The 18,878-nt window shown below is 37.4% G+C and overlaps 1 protein-coding gene across 2 annotated transcripts in view; it reads left to right on the forward strand.

Annotated features, from left to right (window-relative positions):
- WDR49 (WD repeat domain 49) overlaps positions 1–9,970 on the forward strand; it is a 148,759-nt gene extending 138,789 nt beyond the window's left edge. For both annotated transcript variants that reach the window (XM_081955592.1, XM_081955593.1), the window contains exon 20: positions 8,941–9,970. The gene's annotated coding sequence lies outside the window, so the exon portion shown is untranslated. The remainder of the gene's footprint in view (positions 1–8,940) is intronic.
- The last annotated feature ends 8,908 nt before the right edge of the window (positions 9,971–18,878 follow it).

Genomic DNA, 18,878 nt, shown 5'->3' on the forward strand with positions numbered 1-18,878 from the left:
CCACTGGCCACCGGCGGGCCACAACAATAGGATGGGGAAGATGCTAAAATGAGAAAAGGCTACATGGTAAATACTAAAAAGAAAACATGAGAAAATATATTTTGATGAACTAAATGCACTCATTTTGAAATATGCTTGGCAAGGAAAAAGAGTGAGAATAAGACTGAAAATGTTGCAAGAATCTAAACACAATGGGGGCTTTGGTCTGTGGGATTGGGAGCTCTGTTATCAGGTCCTGGCATGAATTTGGATAGAAGAATGGATAAATCTTAGAAATAGAAGATTGTTACTGTTAGAGGGACATGGTCTGGGATGGCATGTCTTTCTGTGGTATGATAAAAATAAAATACATAGATACTTCCAAATACTTTATTTATTTATTTTTATTTGTCAACAAGCACAAGGAAATAAGTAGGAAAAACACTTGAAAAAAATGGCACAAATAAATTGATATAAATAAGCAAACATAGCCATAAACACATAAAAATAGTACATATAAATGGGACAGTAGGACAGGGACGGTAGGGACGCTGGTGTGCTTATGCACACCCCCTTAGGGACCTCTTAAGAAACGTGTAAGGTCCACGGTAGACAGTTTAAGATAAAAGATATGGGGGTTAGAAGAATAACAACAGGGTCAGGTAGAGTGTTTTACTACTCTATTGCTGAAATCATTTTTCCTGCAATCAAGATTAGAACGGTGTTAGCGTTCCAAATATCATGCAGAATTAAATCATTGTCCAAGGCAAAGTGATCCTTAAAACTCCAATTTAATAAGACAGACATTTTGGCATTATGCTGTGAAATTTCAACTCTAACGTACATCCTGTGAGTTCACCCAGTTAAAAGTTCATCATCTATCCCCACATCCCATAATTCATCACATGGTCCAATCTTCATCTTCCACGCTGCCATGTACACCCCTCTTCTTCCGGCCAGGTGTCGAGGTGCGGAGACAAAAGACGACCTTGAGCTTCTAAGAAAATCCATAACAATACATTCCACAATCCTACTCCTTTCTATTCCCCCCTCCCAACTACTATACCATATATATATGGCAGGCCAAAGATCCTAAAAGGAACAGAATTACAGGCCTGACAAACGGATTACGTTTAGTTTGTATCTATTGATAGCCCTTGTGTTATTGCGGCTGAAGTAAAAGTAGTCACTAACAGGTAGGATGTTATGGCAGATTATCTTGTGCACTAAGCTCCGGTCAGAATGTAGACGGCGTAGTTCAGGGTTATCCAGGCCTAAAATTTCAAGTCTGGTGGTATACAGAATTTTATTACGAGCAGAGGAGTTGAGTACTCTTCTTGTAAAATACCTCTGGATCCTCTCTAATGTTTTATTGTCCGGAATTAAAGTATGTAATGAATGTTCTACTCCTAATATGGGGAAAAGTTAAAGCAAAAAATTACATGAAAATACCTGTCTGGCTTTCTACAATGGAAGCCCTAATAAATCCAAATGTGGTAAATTTGGGGGAAAAAATGTAATGTATAAAGATACTTTAAATGAGAAAGGGGAACTGAAATAGGAATGGCAAAATCAAGGGGTGGACCTTACATGGTGGCCCACACTTGCAAATATAATCAAGATATGAAAAAGATGTAAAAGATGCATGGTTTCTATAAAAAGAAAAAGCATGAAAACAAAATAAATGATTTAGCTTTTCTATGTTTAAAATGTTTCCACTTTGGAATTGCCCCAAGAACATGATGTCAATGAATGAAGTAGGACCAGATGACAAGGCACGTTAATCAATCATGCTTAAAAGGTATTAAGAAAGAATAACTGTGCCTTTTCCCTTGAGGATAAACTGAGGAATTTTTTTTAATATAATACTAATGGTGTTTATGATATAGCTAGGTTAAAGCCTTCAGCCCATTTACATAGTTGCTGATGTTGCCATGGAGTAAAATAAATCCAGAGCTGCAAAGACAGAATAACAGTTGAAAGGTGGAACATAATAAACATGAACACAGGGAAGCTCAACATGGTGGAATATGAAATGAATCGACAAAAAATGGAAATCTTAGGCATCAGCCAGTTGAAAAAGACTGAAATCGGACACTAAGAAGGTCACACTGTGTATGGGGGTGGGCTGCTATGGGTTCTCCCAGGTTTGGGATGGCCAGTTCAGAGAACCTCCAAATCCCACCCCTGGCTGTCCCTGCCCACCCCACCCCACCTCTCCCGCCCCTCCCAGGCATTTCCATGTGGCCAGTTTTGGATGCGAGGTAAGTGCAGGGACCATGTGGAGGTTCAGGGAGGGGAAAAACAGGCCTCCTGGAAGTTCTGGAAGGCTGGAAATGGGCTTGTTTCCAGAGGGCCCCCGGAGCTCAGGGAAGACAGTTTTCATCCTCCCAGAGGCTCGAAGAAAGACTGGGGAAGGCGAAAACGGTCTCCCTGCTGGGGTTCAGGAGCCCGACTAAGCCACACCCATCATGGCTACACCCACACAGCAACTGGACAGTGCACATGCTAAAAAATTTAAAGCCCACCCCTGACTGTGTATCTTAATAAAGTGTCATCAAATCATTTAAGCTCTTAGTGCCACGTATATAGAGTCTCTCAAGGACAATCTGACCCTAACCTGGTTTTTCACTCTTCTATTGCCACTGTAACAAAATCTATACAGTTTCCTGCTGGTCATTCTGTTTTCCTTCCTTCCACCTTCCCCAGTATTAGAAGATCTCCAGGAATCTTGATTTCCATGTAAGATATCTAGACATACTCTAACATAGTAGAGTAATTCAAGCCATTCCTTTATCCTTTTACTGTGTTGATTGCTGATGCATTTTTTGTTTTGCTTTGTTTTCTTGGCTGTCCATGGCATTCTCAGAAGTCTTCTCCAATACCAACATTCAAAAGTGTCAATACTCTTTCAATCCCACCTTTTCAAACTCCATTTTTTGCTTCCGTAGATTGTTGCAATGAATATCATTGCTTGTGTTAGATGTATCACAACCAGAGGTGGCGTTCAGCAGGTTCTGACCAGTTCTGGAGAACCGGTAGTGGAAATTTTGAGTAGTTCGGAGAACCGGTAAACACCACCTCTGACCTGGCCCCGCCTCCATCTATTCTCTGCCTCCCACGTCCCATCTGATCAGGAGGAAATGGGGATTTTTCAGTAACCCTCCCCTGGAGTGGGGTAGGAATGGAGATTTTACAGTATCCTTCCCCTGCCATGCCCACCAAGCTACGCCCACAGAACCGGTAGTAAAAAAAAATTAATCCCATCACTGATCATGACATATGAATATCTTTTCAAGGCCTTCATGGCAGCTCTACCAAGTGCTAATCTATAGTGGACGGCTTGCTTGTTCGCTTGCTTATTTGTCCCTTTATTCCTTTATGGATAAAGGTTGATCCTAAAAGGCAGAAGCTATCTACCCATTTTAATGTCTTCATTATCAATTCTAGGGCAGGTTATTGGATCTATTGTCATTAGGTATCCTTCCTTATACTTACCCCCAAATTTCTTTTCATTATCCTCCTTGACTTTTGTCACTTGAGTTTGCAGATCCTTGGCATTTTCAGCTGTTAGTGTCATTAGCATACCACAAATTATTGCAGTCCCTTCCTCCAGTTTTAAAACTATGCTTATTTTCTTCCAAACCAGCTTTCCTTAATAAATATTCAACATATAGCTTGAATAAATAATAGGATAAAATACAGCCTTGTCTCAATCCTTTGCCAACTTGGAGCCAGTCTGTTTCATTATGTACTTCCCAACTTGGGGGAAGGTTTTTTTCCTCTTTGAGGACAATTAGATGGGGCTTTTTTATTCCTCTTTTCTAAGCACATTCTAGAGCCGTGATGGCGAACCTATGGCATGTGTGCCACAGGTGGCATGCAGAGACATATCCGCTAGCCTGCCATCTGCTCCAGTGTGCATGCGCATGTTGGCCAGCTGATTTTTGGCCTTCCAGAGGACCGGGGGAGGTTGCTTTTGCCCTCCCCAGACTCCAGAAAAGCCACCAGAGCCTGGGGGGACAAAAAAGGGCCCAACAGTCAACCGGAAGTTTGGAAATGATCTGTTTCCAGCTTCCAGAGGGTCTCCTGAGGGCCTGAGGAGGTCGTTTTCACTCTCCCCAGGCTTCAGGAAAACCTGGGGAGGGTGGAAAATGGGCCCAACGGGCCAACCGGAGGACATGAACGCATGACCCGCATGGAAGAGGTCATGCGTGCATGCCTGGGGTTGTGCGTGTGCATGCACAGGTGGGTGGCGCGCATTGAATTGTGGATGTGGGCCATGCACATGCCCACTATCATGCCCACACGCACAATTTTGGCATGCATTTACAAAAAGGTTCACCATCGGTGTTCTCGAGTTTAATATTGTCACAATTGAAGGCCTTTCTATAACCAATGAAGCACATAGTGACTTCTTTTTGGTATTTTTTGACTTTCATAATTATTCGGCATGCATCAGAAATAATGTCTCAAGTTCCTCTGGCTTTTCTAAAGCATCTTGAGACTCTAGCATCTTTTGTTCCATACTGGGCTCCTATATGCCTAGCAGAGTCCTATGCATGATTTTCCTAGCTTGTAATATTAAGGACATTGTGTAATAGTTTGTATGTTCTATGGAGTCTCTTCCAATCTGTTGGAAAATGCAAGCTTGTAGCACTCCTCGAAGGGAAAAGTCAAAGGAGGGACGTTGCAAATGGTCCCATTTCAACGGATGAAAGAGAGGTTAAAGATTTCAGTTCAAAGGAACTGAAGGCAATGCAAATGAATCTGACAAGTGGAAAAATTCTCCATAAAAAGACAATCAAACATACAAGCAAGTCCAGTGGATGAGCTATTCTGTACTATTAGAACTCTGAAACAGTTTTCAAGCCCTCACAAATAACACAGGTTGATAATTACCTCTACCTGCTAATGCATGTATGGAGAAATAGAATTGTACAGTACAGGATAACTATATCACCACAGACTTTGACCATTTCAAAGAGGTGGTGTTCTCACGGAATTCATGGAAAGGGAAAGAGAAATACCAAAAATCAGTAACTTAAAGTTCAAATTATGTTGATGGAGAGCAAGGGTGTCAAACTCAACTTGATTGAGGGCCGCATCAGGGTTGTGTTTGATGTCGAGAGGCCAGGTGGGTGTAGCCAGGGTGGGAATGGTCAGCTTAACATCACTCGGGTCTGGGTGCCTTTGGTGGCTCAAGTGCTCTGCCAGCAAAAACAGGCTTCCAAGCTCCGTTTCCGGCTGCGATGGCCTCCCGCAACCCTTTGCCAGGAAAAAAGAAGCCCAGGAGAGCCGCATGTGGCCCTCTCCCAAGTTCCATTTTTGCTGGCAGAGGCAATGCAGGCCAGTCCTTCACTGTTTCCAGGGCAGCTCCATGGGCCAGATCTAAAACCCCATGGGCCGGCTCCAGCTACTGGACCTTGAGTTTGACACCCCTGGTTTAGAGGATCATAATCTGAGTTATCTAGAAGATGTTCTCTTGGCATAATACAATACAATACCAGAGTTGGAAGGAACCTTGGAGGTTTTCTAGTCCAACCCCCTGCCTAGGCAGGAAACCCTATACTGTTTCAGACAAATGGCTATCCAACATCTTCTTAAAGACTTCCAGTGTTGGGGTATTCACAACTTCTGGAGGCAAGCTGTTCCACTGATTAATTGTTCTAACTGTCAGGAAATTTCTCCTCAGTTCTAAGTTGCTTCTTTCCTTGATTAGTTTCCACCCATTGCTTCTTGTTCTACCCTCGGGTGCCTTGGAGAATAGTTTGACTCCCTCTTCTTTGTGGAAGCCCCTGAGATATCGGAACACTGCTATCATGTCTCCCTTAGTCCTTTTTTTAATTAAACTAGACATACCCGGTTCCTGCAACCTTTCTTCATATGTTTTAGCCTCCAGTCCCTTAATCATCTTTGTTGCTCTTCTCTGCACTCTTTCTAGAGTCTCCAAATCTGTTTTACATTGTTTACATGAGATGGTTTGCAGCATTTAAAAAAAAACTGATAATGTTATATGCGATAGAAGTATGGTGGGTTTGAGTCACAAACTTTAATATCTATAATCTAGTGCCTTTCATTATAGTTCATTACAATTGAAAACCATTTCTTCAGTATAGAAAAAAGCAGGAGTATCGCTAAAATGAAATTTATTAAACCACTCAATGAAAATCAGAAAGGAAATGGCTTAGCATGAATGACCTTAATTCTTTATACATTAATTCCCAGAGCATGAGAAGTAAACAAGTCAGTACAGTGAGGCAAATATAATTTAAGAAGCATGATAGATATTTGGTGAGATGAGACTCTGGATTGAAATACAATGGTTGACTCATACAATTTGTTCAGAAGGAACAGAAGCAATAGATGGGGGAATAGATTGCATAACATCCATTCCTTCTCAGAAACCCAAATAAAGAAATTGGCAAAACAGTGCAGAACCTCAGGATTAAAATAAGCAGACAAACAAATAAAACCGATACACTTCTCGATGTCTATTTTTGTCCCCCTATCCAAGGAGAAGCTGTGAATGATGCATTCTGAAAGAAAACTGTGGATCTTTCAAATATGCATGAAATAGTAGAGCTATAAAATTTTCCTCACTTGGTAAGGAGAGGAGGATGGAAGGGAGAGAAAAAGGAGGAGAGAGGGCAGGAAGGGGAAGAGCAGGAGTAGGAGAAAGGTAAGGGAAGAAGGAAGGGGAAGGAGAGGAGGAAGGAAGTAGAGAAAGGAGGGAGGGAGAAAAGAAAGGGAAAACAAGGAGGTGTTACAAAAGGAGGAAGGGATGGTAAATAAAGCAACCCAAAATGTACATTGTAACTTATTAGATGAAATAATAAATGTATAAAAATGATAAATGTAAAGAAGAATAACAATTATGTGAATGTATACTTAAAATGGTATGTAAGAGAATAAGAAAATAAAAAATTCTTTGGGAATTTTTTTCCCCTCCCTTGTAGATATTTTGAGAGATGAACTCTGCCAAATCTTTCTGGGAAATTCCTGACTTGTCTTGCTGACAGATGTCTTATTAAAGGGCAAGGAAGGTATAGAGGACCTTCTACTCTTGAGTGTTCCCAATACGGAAATTAAGATGAAGAACGGGAAGTAACAAGTAGATTGATGGGAAAATGATAGCGCAATGCTGACTTGTTTAATCATAATGGAAACTAAAGCAGCATGCAGTCAAATGTGTATCTTGGATTTTAAAAAAAGAAGGTATTAATGAACTCCAACATCTGTTCATGATAAGTCAGATAGCACAGGAGGAGAAGTAGGACAGCATAGAGAACTCCAGTGTACTCTTGATAAATAGGATAACATTAAATGAGAAACTAATGAGAAGAGGAAGAAAAATGTCGATATAATGTCAGAAAAACGAAAGCTCAGAATGGTTAGTAAGGTTGGTGAAAGGTGTTGATGAATACAAAAAGAGTTTCTCTAGATACAAATTAAAAGGAAAAGAAAAAACATCAGAGAGTTGTTCAGTCAATGAAGATGGAAATAGTACCATCTGCAAGGGAATACAAACCTGACTATACTTGCCACCTATGAACCAAATGTCTATAAATGTAATTTTCTGTATGGAAAAGTATAATGAAACATGGAATCATTACATAAAATAAGGTAAAGGTTCTCCTTGCACCTATGTGCTAGTCATTCCCAACTCTAGGGGGCGGTGCTCATCTCCGTTTCAAAGCTGAAGAGCCAGCACTGTCCGAAGATGTCTCCGTGCCCATGTGCCCATGTGCATTCGACTAAATGCCAAAGGGGCACGGAATGCAGTTAGCTTCCCACCAGTGGTGGGATTCAAAATTTGTTATTACCAGTTCTGTGGGTGTGGCTTGGTGGGCGTGGCAGGGGAAGGATACTGCAAAATCCCCAATTCCTCCTGATCAGCTGGGACTCGGGAGGCAAAGAATAGATGGGGACGGAGCCAGTCAGAGCTGGTATTTACTGGTTCTCTGAAAACTACTCAAAATTTCTGCTACTGGTTCTCCAGAACTGGTCAGAACCTGCTGAATACCATCTCTTCCCATCAAAGGTGGTACCTATTTTTCTACTTGCATTTGTACATGCTTTCAAACTGCTAGATTGGCAGAAGCTGGGACAGGAACTGGAGCTCGCTCCAACAAGCTCAGCGTCTTAGACACTGAGCCACCGTGTACAATTTTTTTAAATATAAAATACAGTAGGTTAAAAAGAACTGTAGCTATAAAATGTATTATAAATTAATATATATGTACTTGAATCATATTTATATATGCAGATGACCTTCAACTTATAGTTCATTTAGGGACCATTCAACACTGAAAACAAGTGACTTATGACCATTTTTCACACTTATGACTGTTGCCACCTATCCATAGTCATTTGAACAAAATTTAGGTTGCTTGGCAATTGCTAGAATGGTTGCAAAGTCCTGGGAAAGTCATGTGATCACCTTTTGCAACCTTCTGACAAGCAAAGTCAATGGGAAAGCCTGATTCACTTAACAACTGTGTCAAGAAAGGTCATAAAATGGGGCAAAAATCACTTAACAAGTCACCGAGTAAATTTTAATTTTGGGCTCAATTTTGGCATTAGGTTTAGGTCTACCTATAGATAAGTATACACAGAATTGTAACTGTTAATTGCTGTAATGATATATTATGCCCTGTTTCTTTTCTTTTTTTTCTGCTATCTTTTCTCATCTTTGAATACTTTCAAGGCACGGTGTTACTATGTACTTGCATTATAATTATCTTTGCTTTCTTTATCTGGTTTTTAAAAGTGGAGACAAAAACAGTGAAAATGGCAATTAGTGTCACCAAAAAGTGTTGCCTCTTTGTAGGAATGTGTAACAGTGAAACATGTAGAAAAAAGAGACAGAGCTTTGATTGCATTGCTGTGATTGCCACCGGATCAGTTTCAATCTTTCCCTTCTCTCCTGCCCTACCCCCCCCCCCAACCCCGCTACAGATGCCACTGGATAGACAATGTTGTCTTTTTCAACAAAAAAGGATCTGCTCCACCAAGAAATGTTGAAGAATGGGATTGAAGATGTTTAAATTAGAAGGATCAGAAAATAATTCTTCTTTGAATACATTTAACTTTCCAAGATCAGATGGATTGCACTGTAGTGTTCTGAGGGAAACTGCTGAACTTTTATACAACAGAACTGCTGACAAACTGGATGACTGGATGAATTAAAAACAAACAAACAAATGTCTTGTAGTCATAAAGACGATCCATGGAACTGTAGACCAGTCAGTAACGGAGTTGGAAGGGACTTTGGAGGTCTTCTAGTCCAACCCCCTGCCCAAGCAGCAGATCCTATACCATTTCAGATGAATCTCCTTTCCAGTCTCTTTTTAAAAGCATCCAGTAATAAGAGTATCCACAACTTGTGAAGGCAACCCTTCCACTGGTTTATTGTTCTAATTATCAAGAAAGTTCTCCTTATGTTCAGGTTGCTTCTCTCCTGGATTAGTTTTCACCCATTGCTTTTTGTCCTGCTTTCTGGTGCTTTGGAAAATAGATTGACCCTTTCCTCTTTGTGACAACCCCTCAAATATTAGAACTCTGGTATAATATCACTGCTGGTCCTTCTTTTCCCTAGAGTAGACCTACCCAATTCCAGCAACTGTTCTTCATATATTTTAGCCTCCAGTCCCTAAGCATCTTTGTTGCTCTTTTCTGCACTCTTTCCAGAATCTCAACATCTTTTGGATATAGTGGTGACCAAAACTGGTTGCAGTATTTCAAGTGTGGTCTTACTTAGGCCTTATAAAGTGGTACTAACACTTCAAATCAGTCTGGTACTGATTGCAGCACCTGTGGTTACTGTGATTATTTGGCATGACTTCCTAATATTTTCAACAAATCTTCCTTATCTGTAGTACTGGGCATTGGTGAACTTGCCTAAATGGTTCATTTCTGCCTGTTGAGTGACACCTGATACCAGCGGTGGGTTTCAATTTTTTTTAGAACCTCTTCTGTAGGTGTGGCCTGCTTTTGTGGGAGTGGCTTGCCAGCCATGTGACCCTGTGGGAGTGGCTTGCTGGCCATGTGACCCCATGGGAGTTGCTTGCCAGCCATGTGACTGGGTGGGCGTGGCCAACCTATAAAATGTGGTGAAACTCATTTAACAACGCTCTTGCTTAGCAACCAAAATGTTGGTCAGAAATTCTGGCATTTGAAGCACGCAAGTCTTAAAGCTGTCAAGTTACAAGACCCTTGCACCCCTAACCAGGGCCGGATTTTCCTATAGGCTAACTAGGTTCAGCCTAGGGCCTCAAGATCAAGAGGGGCCTTTTATTTTTATTTATTATCCGTGCCACATTTTTTATAAAGGTTAGTACCAATTACAACATGTTTCATTTAATATATTGATATATATCACAGTAATGATGTATTTTATTATCTCTCATGTAATTTACAAACTTAAAAATGGGAGGTGAAAGGGCCCCATAAGTGGAATAGCCTAGGGCCTCTTTTCATCTAAATCTGCCCCTGCCCCTAACCCTTTAGAAAAAAAAAAACCAGGGGTGTTCAAACTTGACAGCTTTAAGACTTGTGGACTTCAACTCCCAGAATTCCTCCTCTCGCTCTTCATCTTGATGATGTGCGGACGGGTGGAGGGAGGGAGCTGGAACTGGTTCTAAACGGCACTGTAGATTTGTGGAACCTCTTCTATAGAAGAGGTTAGAACTGGCAGGAAGCCACCCCTGCCTGATATCCACTTAATCTTATCTCAATTTTTTTGATAAGGTAGCTTCATTGATTGATAAAATGTTGCATCTAGGTTTTTTAAAAAATAGACTGCATGATGTTTTGATTAGCAAGCTAATTAAATGTGTGCCGATGGCATGACAAGTGAATATATACTTGGCAGGAAATACCACACTCAAAGTATGTCATCAATAGTTTTTCATCAAAATGGAGTTAGGTGTTAAATTGGATGCCTCCAGCTTCTGTCTTGGGTTTTCTACTCGTCAATATTTTTATTAATGACTTGATTGAAACAGTGAAGTGACTGCGTAGTCAATAGCATAGCTAATTTAGAAGATGATATCCTGTAAAATGGAACTAAAAATTAGAAATGAAAACTTACAGAAAAAGGTTGAAAGGAAAGAGTTTCTAACTTCTAGGAAGTAAAAATTCCACTTCATTCTGCTTTTGTCTTCTCCTCACTGGAGATCTTCAAACAGAAGTCAGACAGGCATCCGTCAAGAGATCCTTAATTTGGCATCCTGCACCAGGCAGAGTGAACAAAACATCTGTTTCCAACATTATGGTTTTAAAACTAGCAGAAAAATGGGTTAGATTCAATCCACAGAAGATTTCTCATAATAATGCAGAGAACAGTAATATGGGCCGTGGTAAATTTCATTTTTTTTTTACTACTGGTTCTGTGGGCATGGCTTGGTGGGCGTGGCAGGGGAAAGGCTACTGTAAAATCTCCATTCCCACCCCACTCTGGGGCCAGTCAGAGGTGGTATTTTCAGGTTCTCCAAACTACTCAAAATTTCTGCTACCGGTTCTCCAGAACCTGTCCGAACCTGCTGAATTTTATCCCTGAACATGAGCCAGTAATTTAACTCAATAAAAAATAGTTTCCTATTTTACTGATCTATAGTGATGCTAATAATTACATCATTAACATAGTTATATGCAAACTAGAACTGTTTTGTTCCTTTGTTCATCAATATTAATATGTATGTGTAGAAACACTAATAAGCTTCAAAGGAACCTTATTTTCCTTGGAACTGAATTTGGAAGAAGTTCAAGTAAATTTTAAGAACTATTTAATGTACCTTTGTGTACTCATTTAATTTTAGGTTTTGTGGATGCTTAGATGATGTTCTAGCATTGCTAATATTATTGTTACATCGTAGGTTATTGGAAATCAAAAGAGATCCTCATGTCTTTAGAAGTATTCAAGAATGAAAACAAGATATTTTTTTAATGTTACGTATGGCAATATACGTAACATTATATATATATATATATATATATATATATATATATATATATATATATATATATATATATATATATATATATATATATATATATCCATATATATATATATATATATATATATATATATATATATATATATATATATATATATATATATATATATATATATATATATATATATATATATGGATATGTGTTGTATTTGTGCTGATAAATAAATAAGGGGAGACTAGTATAGATCTATTTCAAGCTATTTAGCTCTCATCAGCTAGCCATACCCTTTATATATATGGATATTCAGAGCTGTAAACAATACTATATGTATTAAACCAGTGAATAAATCTCGTAAAGCCCAAAGTAAACAATGTATTAAAAAAATTCTAAGAAAATTACAACTATTTGCCAGAACATTTATGTTTATTATTAACATTGGAACTACCTTGTCTGGTTTTTAAGGTTTAATGGTGTAAGGTTTTCTGTATTTTTTATTGCTATTTAGTGATCAACCATTAAGTCTTTGCACCTCACATATGTTAACCTTTATTAAATAAAAATGAGAAGAAATGAAATCATAAACAAATTTGAAATATCCATTACATTTCAACACTAAAAAAATATTGTTGCTTGAAATACATATAAAGGGAAATTGTATTGTAATTGTATTGTAATATCCATAAAACAAAGTAAAACAAGAGTTTAAAAAGTCAGTGCAACTTTAAATGAAGATCAGAGTACTTTTTAGAGGCATTGTAATTCAATGTAAGCCTCACAGAGTGACTTTTTAAAATGAGATGGCCAGTGTATAAATTTAATAAATGATTAAATAAAGAGCTTAGAAAAGAAGATTGTGAAATATGCTTCTTGAATTTTGTCTGAAGGCATTGTGTAGGCTAGCAGATTTATGTGTAGGGACACGGTGATGAGTGCAGTTTTAAAATTAGAGGAAGAAAGATAACTCTGCTACATTGATAACACTGTTCTGAGAGCTGAAAATGCAGAGGATTTGCAAGTTTTAGTAATAAAAATCAGAGAGCACAATGAAAAAAAATGGGACTAAGATTAAATGTAAAGAAGATCAAACTAATGGCAACAGATGCATGATCCAGCCTTGGAGCTGACAATGAAGGTACTAACGTGTAGGTAGTTTCTGCCATTTAGGATCAACTAACTAGAATAAAGAAACATGCAGTTAAGAAATACACCACAAAATAGCACTTGATAGGATAGTTATGGAAAAGATACTTACATGCTGTGTTGTATTTATACCTACAAAGATCAGTATTGTATACACAATATTTCCAATGAGATTCTATGGAAATAAAAGTTGGATTTTGAAGAAGCAAGATAGAAACAGAATTGACACTTTTGAATTTTGGTTTGGGGAAGGTTACTAGGAATTAAAAAGGGATGCAGAAAACTAACAGATGGACCATTGTACAACTCAAGCCAAAGTCTTACTCAAAGCACAAATAACCAAGATCAAATTATTCTAGTTTGGACATGTTATGCAAAGGTCTAGTCCTCTGGAGAAAGTTCTAATTTGGGGGGAAATGGGAGGGAAGAGAAGAAGTGGACAATCAGCAGTGAAGTGGATGAATTTACATTGATAGTGAATGCATTGTTGGAATACCTGAAAGACCAGGCTAGGAGATAATCTATCCATGTGGTCACTAATCGAAGCTTGAGGGCACATAATCAATTCATACATGAGTTGGCAATTGATATGTCATTACTAGAGGAAATATACATCACAAGGAAAGAGGAAATAAGTGAGCATTTGTGCATAATTTATGCCTCTGGATGCCCACCAAATAGTTAACATAAATATAAAGCTTATTTTGAGTCTATTCTTTTCCAAGTAAACTTATTTTGTGATGAGTGTATGAGAGTTGAAATAAAAAGGGAAGTTTATTTGCCCTGCATCCGAAGTTCAACAGACTTGAAATTTGGATCCTTCCTTGCCCTGTTCATTGGTTCAGAGGGCAGCCTTTCGGTATGCTTTTTTTTTTCATGATTTTTTTAAAAAGAGTCTTAGAAACACAACTTTGTTTTTCCTCTAGAAAATTCTCCCAGGAAACCAAGTACAGCGTAAATCAATTTAGAGAAAATAAAACATCAGACAGCTTTAGAGCTCAGCTGGACTATTGATCTCCATAAGATGGAGAAGTAGGCACAGCTTTCTGCTAAAATAACCTGAGAGCTGATATGTGAGATTCTGCTAATTAAAAAAGAAATAGTAAAGTTTTGTCGATAAATTCACATTGCTTTTAAAGAAGTGAGGGATCATTACCCAAACTACATAACATCATCAGTGTTCATCAGCTCATCATCAATCTGCAAGAAAACAACCAACCACAGAGAGCATCAAGGACCCCCTCATTTCAACCCTGAACTGCAAATATTCTCCTTTATTGTTATAGAAGTACTCATATAAGAATTTTTGGAATCTACATGGTAAAATTGCAGGATTAGGACAATATGTTTATGTTCAACTAAGAAAGTTCCCAAACTTGGAGAAATCCTATTGTCAAGGTTCCATGTAGCATCCTCCTTGAAATAAGAGTCCAAGACTAGAGATTACTCAAAACTCCAATTTATTAGAAGAGCCATGTTGGCACATCTGGGAAAATCCAAATCTGAAAGCAGCTTTTCCCCACTCAGTTAAAAGTTCAAGACCCTGCCCCAGCACCCACATGTCCATCACATGGTCCAATCAGTCACTGTCCCAAAAGAAGTTTCCTCTGATTAACACCCCTCCAGGTGCTGGTGCAAGAGACCTTGACCCTCTGAGAAAGAATGTTATTTTGATGACGAAGCTCCCATCCTTCATACAATCCCCCCTCCCATTTCCACACAATAGAAAATGTGGCAGGTTTTAAAGGCCAATGTAAAGATGGCTTCCAGGCCTGACACCTATCTGTTTCTTTGCCTCTGGTTCTATTTCATTCCCTTTGACATTTACAGTCACCATGGTGAAAAAATTCTCTTGGGACCCAGAATAGTGTTAATTGTTATCAGGTAACTAGCTTTGTCCTCTGAATTCATTGTTGGATGTCATAAATAAGGAAATGTGTCTAGTAAGTTCATATTTGCCCATCAAATATTTTTTTTGGCAGAACGTATGTTGAAGATGTATTCAATATGCACCTGAAGATACGAAGTATAAGGATATTTACAAGTCTGGGTTTCATGTAGGAATGCTGGTTAAGAGACCAGATTTGGCTACACGCAAATTTGCACGCAAAGTTATATCTTGGCACATGTATATTTTTGAGGGCAGACTCCAAAGCGATTGACACCCCCCCTTTTTTTCTTTTTTAACTATGTGGTATTTAAATTAGCATTTTTGCTTTCTGTTTCTCCATTCAAAATCACTTAGTACATATAATGGGCTAGCATTTTATTCATATTTCTTTTGAATGACTCATCTAGGGACTATTAAAAACCCTTTGTGTACGGAATCTGATTTACTCCAAGGCATAACATTTTATGCCCTGCTTCTTGAGTAAAACAAAACAAAATGTACAGCTTGGCGATGGTACTTTTTTTAAAAAAAAAAGAAATCTGCACCCGATTCGGAAGACCTCATGGGCTCTCTTCAACTTTTGACAACAATACAAACACCGATTGTGATAAAATGCTCTTGGGCTTTCCAACATTTTTTTGAGTTATTGTACAAAAGCAATCACCATGCATTTAGCTGTAGTTGAGTGTGAATTGCTTGCTCTTTTATTTTTAGCTGTCACATCTGGCTGATCTTGCCTTTGCTAAGAAGCTAAGTATGGCTCAGCCTGATTAGTATGTGAATGGGAAATCTCCAGAGACTCCAAAGTGTAGAGACTAGACTGGGAAGTTTTTTTTTTAAAAAAATCTTGCATATTATTGCATAAAAAACATCTTGCATATTTCCATTTTGTTAAGAAAGAATAAACGTTTCCATGTAGTCAAGAGGGTTTTTGCTCAACTCATTTGTTTGTGATTCTAAAACAAAGGTTAGGGGGATTTAAAAACCCACCACCTTTATTTTAATAGGGATTATATTTATTTATTCCAAAACATTTTGCTAGAGCTGGACCCAAATGGCTTCTCAAAATTCTCTACCATATTTATAGGCAGGAAAATTAAACAGAGAGTGTCTCTGACTTTTTCAGGAAGAAGAATTCATTATTAATAATGAGGATAGTGTGGGAACGGAAAGGGAAAAAAAAGGAAGGAAGATTTATCTCATGGTGTTTCCTCTCCAAGCAGGGAAAGTCAGAGAGGGACTGTAGTCTGCCTGAAATAAGATATTTAGTGAGAGGTGAAACATTCATGCTAATATTTTGGCAACTATGTTACTTGACAATAACTCTATCCCCACCTGATGATTCAGATGGACTCCAGCCATCTTACATTAACTAGTATATATATGGCCTTGTTCCTAGGAGAGTATTGGTTGTTTTTGGGGTACTCACTTGAGTATTTTGTTATCTCTTTAAAACAACTTCATCTGCTGTATCTAATAAATAATATATTGTATATAATCTAAACTCGAATGTGTTGATATTACATCCTGTTATAATATCTTGCAATTGTTTTTACAATATCTTTGTATCTGTCTCACAAATGGAAGAAGATTGCTGACCCAGATTTTCCAGCTTTCTTGACCATTTTTGTTAAGCAAACTAAATGAAGTATTAAGGATAGATGGATCTTGGAATTAATTTTTGAATCCTTTCTGATTTGTTTACTTTTATGTGAATTTATATAGTTTTGGCCTGCCTCTGCAGACTCATTTTGCTTCACCTCAAGATAGGTTTCGCCAGGGTTTGAAGTTACCCTCATACTAGATGGGTCTCCATCATTTCTAAGAAGTTGCTGAGATAAATGAATTCATAACCACTGATTTCTTCATAAGTGGTTGTTGATGTCTAGTTTAAGCCCCTTAAACCTTCTGTAAATATGTATGTCTAGAACATACTTAGGTAAGGTGACCAACTTTTTTACAATGAAAAGGAGGACAAAACACGTTTTATTGTCCAAAATGCTAAGGTGACCAACTTTTCTACAATGAAAAGGAGGACAAATAAATTGGAAAAAATATATCGTAAATAAAAGAAATATTTTATTCATTGCAATAATAATACACTAAAATATGATATATGCATAATAAAACATTTGTAACATTTTATATTGTAATTATGCTTACATGCCTGTTAATTATTATTTAAATGAGTACTTTTCCATTGAATTAATATTTTTTGTCAATGTATCATCTTCTAACAATATATTGGAAATATCTGAACAAGAAATATCCTTCATATTGAATTTTACGGCAAGTGCTGCAGCTAGAGTATCAACATTCAATCTCGATTTCTCACTTGTCCAAAAATCATTGGCAATTGAAAAAACTCTTTCAACTGCTGCATTAGTTCCAGGGCAGCACAACGTAAATTGAACAAGTATAAATAAATTTTCACATGGAATATGTTCATTTTTGAAATGGCTGAAAATATCCACCCATCTTTTATCAATTTCAACATATTGATTTTCCCATTGTATTAATTTTTCAGAACTTAAATATACATTCAGTCTTCTAATTTCTTCAAAGAGACAATTGTCGTCTATTTTAATGTCTAGCATTTCTTTAGATAAAAACTCAACACAAGATTCAATATCTGTCCAATATACTTGCGATGAAGTCAAAAAACACCATTGAAAGCTGTTATTTCCCGTGATGTTTGTTTCAGACCATTCTTCAATATATTGAAAACATGTTTGGTAAAAATTCTGCACTTCTTTGATAAACTTTTCCGTTATGCCCGGATTTGATTCCTCTAAGTCTGACAATTTTCTTTTTATAATTAAAGGAAGAAATTTATCTTCAAATCGAGATTTATTTTGAAGGATAAAGTCATTCAAAATAAGACTAATTTCTGTAGCTGAAATGCGTTCACCTTCAATCTTTTGAATCGCTTTGTGAAAAATAGATGCTTGACTATGTACAAAATACATTAATATCTCAGATATTTCATTATTGAAAAACGATTCCAGGATTTTAGGACATTTGTCTAAACTTAAAAAATATGAACGGAGAGGCTCAAATAATTGTAGAACACGCTCTACAGCAGGTGTTAGAGCAAGCCATCTAACTTTTGAATATCCTAAAAGTTTTTTGTATTCAACATTCGCTTCTTCACAAAATTGTTTTAAAGTAGCCACACGAATGGTAAAACGACTAAAATACAAATAAATCGTAGTTATAATTACTTCTACATCAATTGGCATGGCACATGACGCCGTGTTGATTGCATTTGACAAAATATGTGCATTACAACCTATTCCTAGTATTTTCTTTTGGAGTAAATGTTGTAATTTTACATACACATTATTCACCCCTTTGCGTCTTCGCCCACCAAAATTTGTGTTTGTATTATCAGCTGTTAGTGCAACAACTTTGGATTTCAAATTGTTTTCATTTATTACTCTGTATAGATGGTTTGACAAAATTTCAGCAGTTTCACCCTCAATGGATTCTAAATTTAAAAATTTTACTTGAATCCCCTTGGTAACATTAAAATATCTTACTAGTATTGGATACAATTTGGTTTCATTATGATTTGATGCATCAGATAAAACCGTTACAAATGCTGCAATTTTCAAGTCTGCTGTAAGTATTTTATCACAGTAATTTTTAAATACTGATTTAATAATAGCCTCGCATTTTGTCCTGGCGCATGAAATCTTAGCATTGTGAAACTTTTTCAATAAAATATAAAGCTGCACGAACGATGCAAGCACATTATGAATAAATTAAATAAAATTAATTATTACAACTGAAACTTTAATATAAGCAAATAACTTCACTAAAATTTAAATTTAAATTATTTTACACTTCTGTTGACAACAGGGTTACAACTTGTAAATAAAAGTATACATATTTGCAGTGAGGT

Source organism: Natrix helvetica (assembly GCF_964273705.1).
Source record: "Natrix helvetica genome assembly, chromosome: 5".
NCBI lineage: Eukaryota > Metazoa > Chordata > Lepidosauria > Squamata > Natricidae > Natrix > Natrix helvetica.